Source organism: Grammomys surdaster, unplaced genomic scaffold, assembly GCF_004785775.1.
Source record: "Grammomys surdaster isolate TR1022 unplaced genomic scaffold, NIH_TR_1.0 271, whole genome shotgun sequence".
NCBI lineage: Eukaryota > Metazoa > Chordata > Mammalia > Rodentia > Muridae > Grammomys > Grammomys surdaster.
This window is the reverse complement of record NW_021604712.1, coordinates 8,627,990-8,633,542: the sequence shown is the minus strand read 5'-3', so window position 1 is coordinate 8,633,542 and position 5,553 is coordinate 8,627,990. Positions and strand designations below refer to the sequence as shown.

Below are 5,553 nucleotides of genomic sequence, written 5' to 3'. Positions count from 1 at the left end.
AGAGAGAGAGAGAGAGAGAGAGAGAGAGAGAGAGAGAGAGAGAGAGAAAAGCACCATGGTCCTCAAGAACACACACAACTTTAGCAGCAATGAAACTACTTTTTTAAAAAAATCAAGAAAAACCACAGATGGGAAATGCAAGTTCAAAACTCTGATGGCTCACAGAAATCACCTATAAAACAGGACTCTTGACAAAGGAGAAATTTCCTAAACACACAATCAATGGAAGGTTCTCTTAAATTAATGATGGTTGGAGACTCCAGCAACTACAGATACCAGACCCACTAGAAATTACATTCTGGGTTTACGGTCAGAAAACAAGTAAATAATAAACAAATATGGAAGACTTTAGAGGTGTAAAAATGACTCATTTCCCAAATGTGTCTCATTTTCTTAAGTGGCCTAAGTTCTTAATGTTAATATAATGCTTACATTTTGCCCATTATTTTCTCCACTGTACTGAAGTCAAAAGATAACAACCTAGGTCTTCAAGCTTGTACACAGTTGACCACATTGGATAGTTCTGTCTGATTTCTTTTCAAGTGAAATCCATTCAGTTAAGCCCCAAATTTCCTTAATACAGTTGAAATTTTCTTTTAACTATAATTAAAATATTCTTTTAATATATCTCTATATTGAGATAACACTGAAGCAGAAGGTATCCATAAGTCAAGGCATGCTTGAAATTTGCCCAAGAATACACAGCCTTCAACAAGTCTGACATCTCTACAATTTCTTTTAGCACAAGACTAGCTATTAATGACTTTTTCATATTATTTTCTTCCATGTAGTTTCTGTTTTGTTTTGTTGGATTGAGATGCCAGACGTTTGATGTAGTGCAAGCTGGCCGACAACCAGGGATCATCCTGCCTCAGCCTCCCAAGTGTTAAGACTGTAGGCCTGTTGCCTGATTCTGCAACTTTTCCCGAAGTAATACAAATGAGAACTCTGTTTCCTAGCCTCAAACCAACAAGAAAAAAGGTAATGGTTCCAGAAAAAACAAGGTAATGATTCTAAGCTCAAGACAAGAGCATTTGTTTGCAGATGAGACCAGTTTGAAGATAGTGCCTCTGAAGACAAAAACCTAAAAATCCACCAATGGCTCATAAGACTCCAGAGCGAAGCTAGATACAGAAATATACTGTGCCCAATCACAATATATAACATGGCCAACAGGCCTGCTGCTGGGCTCCACTTACACAATCAAGAGCCTGATATCCAAAATCAAGGCAGGCATTATTTCAGTATCGCCCAACATACCATAATGTTCATGTCCCTAAAGAAGGATATCATATTTCCTCCAAATAACTAAACCTCTATGTGACACAAAGATTTATTATCACATAGAACTATGAATCAATCACATAAATTCTAGCAGAAAACGCAATGATTTTCATAAAATGTGGATGAGGTGAAGTGACCGAGAAAAGTTTAGAATCATCTACGCAGATTCAACTCAAAGCTTAAACCGCAAGTATTAGAAATGCTTTGTCAATATTAATGCAGGCATGCCAAGTCAAAGTTAGCAGCCTCAGGCTAGTGCCTGAGAAGTTTCCAAGAACATTGCACTGAGGGAGTGCATTCAGAAAATGAAAAGACAGAAGGTCAGGTTTCAGATAGACAAACTGAATCTGACTTTATTTACCAATTTCAAGAATGTTATCACTAAGGCTAAATGTTGACACACTAAAGACTGCACACAAATACTCAAGCCTGCACTCGTGCATACACACATAGGAACAAAATAAAACATTATATATTTAGCTTATATATAATGTATACATATAACTTAACAGAATTAACTACGAATCACATCATTTTTGGCATAAAGGACAGAAGTAGTCATTATGTGCTAAAGACCCAGCACTGAGTAGCCCCAATTATTCTCCCTTTATGATATTTGTTTTTGGTTACCAAATAATCAGGTAAGCATCCTCCCATGACACTCACAATAAAGTTAATAATAAGTTGACTGCCAGATATAGAAATATAAACTATTGAGCTGGCCATAAGTAAATATCCAAACTAAATAAAATGTTAAATGTTAAATAACCAAGACCAAACATTCTCAACTACACTAATTATTACAACTTCCCTGCCCCCACCCAGGGTGTGTGTGTATGTGTGTATGTGTGTGTGTGTGTGTGTATGTGTGTGCATACCCTCCCCTCTCTGTCTCTCTCTTTCTTGACTCACTGTCAGCTGAGCAGATCCATGTACTCTTACTTAAGCAGCAATAATGACCTGGCTGGGAACAAGGTCTTTACAAGTCTGACTTGTGATCCTCATTTATAATCTCAGGTAAAAAGAGCCTTCACTTAGAAACCCTAGCAAATAAAGTTAACTCTAAAGCAGAAAAAATACCCTCCACCCCACTGAGAAGGCTGGAAACAAAATATATACTACATTTTATCTCTGAAATATACTCCAAATATTTTATTATCATTTTTTTAAGTTATAGAGTACTCAGAAGGCATCACTCCAGCCCTGAGTTCTGTATTTAAATAATAACAACCATTCTTCAACTTGAGACTTTGCCTTGATTCCCATACACACACACACACACACACACACACACACAATGCTACCCTAAATTTTCTCTGTAGTACAGTCACTGGTGAATATTTTTTTTTCTCTTTCATTTGATTCTTTAAAACTGTGTCTTACTCTGTAGCAAGCCCAAGTTGGCTTCAAATTCTCTATTCTCTTGCCTCAGGATCCCCATTCCTCAGCCTGGAAAGTATAGCAATTACAGCCAGGCATAGTGGTGCACACTGTTGATCCCAGCATTCAGGAGGCAGAGGCAGGCAGATCTGAGTTCAAGGCTATCCTGATCTACAGAGAGTTTCTAGACAGCCAAAGCTACACAGAGAAACCTTCTGGTGGTTTCAAAGCACCAGAAATTTTAAAGAACGGAAGGAAGAAAGGAAGGAAGGAAGGGAGGGAGGAAAGAAGGAAGGAAAGAAAGAAGGAAGGGAGGGAAAGTATAACAATTGCAGAGAGAACAGAGAGCTAATACATACTATTTTAAAATTCCATTCAGAGCATACTCTTTCTTTGGCATATAGTTTCAAGTCTTAAAAATGTGCAAGCCCTCAGAGCCCCTTAAAATTATCTTTATGTCTTAAGGATCAGTAGAATTAAAAGTCATTATTTGTGTGTGTGTGTGTGTGTGTGTGTGTGCACACATGCTCACACTCACAAGTGTGCATGCAGGCAAAACAGGAAATCTAAAGTAATAAAAAGCCTAGATTTTGAATACTTCTTTGTAATAAAATTTCCAAAAACCATTTGAAATATTAAAATGAGTCATTTTTATACATGATAACAAATATTATAGAGTTATTCATTAGGCAGTCTCTGGGTGTCCTCTGTATAATCTCCCCTTATGGTTGATTTGTATACATTCTTTCTTATATTAATGTTCTAAACTTACCTTTAGGGCATTTTCGGAGGCAGCAGAAATCTGAGCACGTGACCTAGGTGCTACATTTCAATCTAGTAAATTCTCTGTAAGGGTTTTAAAATGAGAAAACAAGAATGACCACTGCCAAAAGCAAGCAGCAGATAGCTAAACAGACCAAAACAATACTTTGTTTTAAAATTCCTGACTGTGCCACCATTGTCAAGGAGATACATTGTAAATTTTTATAAGTTCACCTAAAACACCAGAGCTATAACAAATACTATGTAACACTTTATAACAACTCCAGTGTCCATCCATTTTGTCCCACACAAACACACACACACACAAAAACTCATAGTAAACTATATGCTTTGTTTCAGGGGCTAATATTACTTTTATGCAGTTCCTATACTGTTCCCATCCTTAAGCTACACACATTCACTTATTCCAGGAAACCCAAATCCAATTGTTCTCTTTAAAACCCCTAAGTTTCAGTCCTCCAGTTCACCTTCTTTTACTAAGCCATTATCAGTTAGGTAACTCTGAAGCTTTCCTGATGGAGGCAGAGAGAGAGGAAAAAAAACTGTACATGGGCAAAACAGTAAATTGTGGTTTAATTAAAAGCAGCATCATTCAGAATTAACAAGCAATTAACATGGAATTGAAGAATTCCTATGAGAGTAAGGAAGGCAGGGAACTACAAAAAGGTCTCCAAGCCTCAAAGCAGAGTAAATGACACAGTATACCAAAAGATAATGCAAAGCATGGAAACACTCTGACCGGGTCCCAGAAGACGGTTTCTGGGGTAGAGAAGTTATTGAGGTGTTAACGATCAGGCATGGGCAGTGCTTCTGTTTTTGCTAGGAAACTAGGATCTAAGAAAGCTTGCATTCCCAGGCAACCACCCTGAAAATAAAGCATTACTTAATGAGGTAGGGGCCTGGAGTAAACAATGGGGGAAGGGAGATCTGGCTATTTACCTTTAGAGAGGATGCTGGTCCAAAGCACTGTGTTTATTGCTCCTCTGGTGGGTGGCCAGACCCCTTCTGCTTGCGAGTGCCCTCCAGCCAGCTCAAACCTGGAAAACAGAAACCAATCAGTGGTGCAGTGATCCAGGGGCGAGGAGAGGGCTCTGAGGATGGGGCAGCTAAGGAAAGGCTAGAGGGTGGCAAGGGCAAGCAGGCTAGAGCAGGGCTTCTCCCCCAACCCCCACCCACCCACCCAGCCCCTTCCCCTCGAGAGAGGAAGAAACTGACTTTACCTGTCTCCTCAGCTGCAGCTCCTCTCTCTCCTTTCAGCCTCCTCCACATTCACCAACTTCTCCATTGAAGAAACACCCCAGGCAGGGCCGGACACCGTGTTCCTGATCCTCCTCGGTGCTTCACGGCCCCAGCCCGGAGAGCATCCAGATAGTCGATCAGGCTAAGGGTGGCGGTCTTGGCCTCGGAGCAGCCTCCGGGAAGGGGTGCTGGGAGGAAGTGCCGGCTCGGAGGGGTGGGGGGGCAGTCCCGGTCCAGGGGCTCAGACCAAGGGTCTGCCGCGCGCCGGGCCGGAGGCTTTCAGCTACCGAGGGACTCAAGAGGTCTGGGGACAGAGAGACCCCAAGTCGTGCCAGGTCCGAAGTGTCAGCAGCAGGGTGTCCCGACAGGGGGCTTTCGGGATGCACTTTGCACTGGGCCACCCCCGCCCCCTCCTTCCAGCACTTTGGGGTCACTGGGATGGGACCAAGCCTTCGACAACCAATCAGCTGCGGCACTGGAGCCTGCGCTCCAAGCCGTAAACCAGATCCGCGGTGGGTGGGGGTTGGGGTAGGGGGTGGGGGCGACTTGGTTGGTTGGTTGCTTCCTTCTCCTCACCCAGAGGCCCCCACCCCCTGGCTGTCGTAAAGCTGCCCGCGGATTCGCGACAGTTAGAGGAGGCGGGCTCGTAGGGGCTGGGACTCGTCTCCGATTGGTCACTCTCACTTCGTCCCTCCGCTTCCCCGCGGCGGTTTTCGATGCTCCACCCCCGGCCTGGAGACTCGAAGCGGTTGCTAAGAGACACTGTACTACGAATCGGGCTTCTACGCCTGCTGAGGGAGGGGCCGGCGAGGCCTTCCGTGGAGTACGGTGGCCCGTAGTGGGCAGCTGTGGACGCAAGTAGCCGGG

The 5,553-nt window shown here is 42.9% G+C and overlaps 1 protein-coding gene across 2 annotated transcripts in view; it reads right to left on the bottom strand.

The window, feature by feature from the left end:
* The window catches only part of Asb7 (ankyrin repeat and SOCS box containing 7), a 43,453-nt gene extending 38,340 nt beyond the window's left edge, over nt 1–5,113 (bottom strand). The window contains exons 1-2 of one of the 2 annotated variants that reach the window (XM_028776728.1): nt 4,668–5,113; nt 4,387–4,484 (exon numbers count right to left, since the gene is read on the bottom strand). The gene's annotated coding sequence lies outside the window, so the exon portion shown is untranslated. The remainder of the gene's footprint in view (nt 1–4,386; nt 4,485–4,667) is intronic. The other variant, XM_028776729.1, reaches the window with a different exon arrangement.
* Nucleotides 5,114–5,553: the final 440 nt, after the last annotated feature.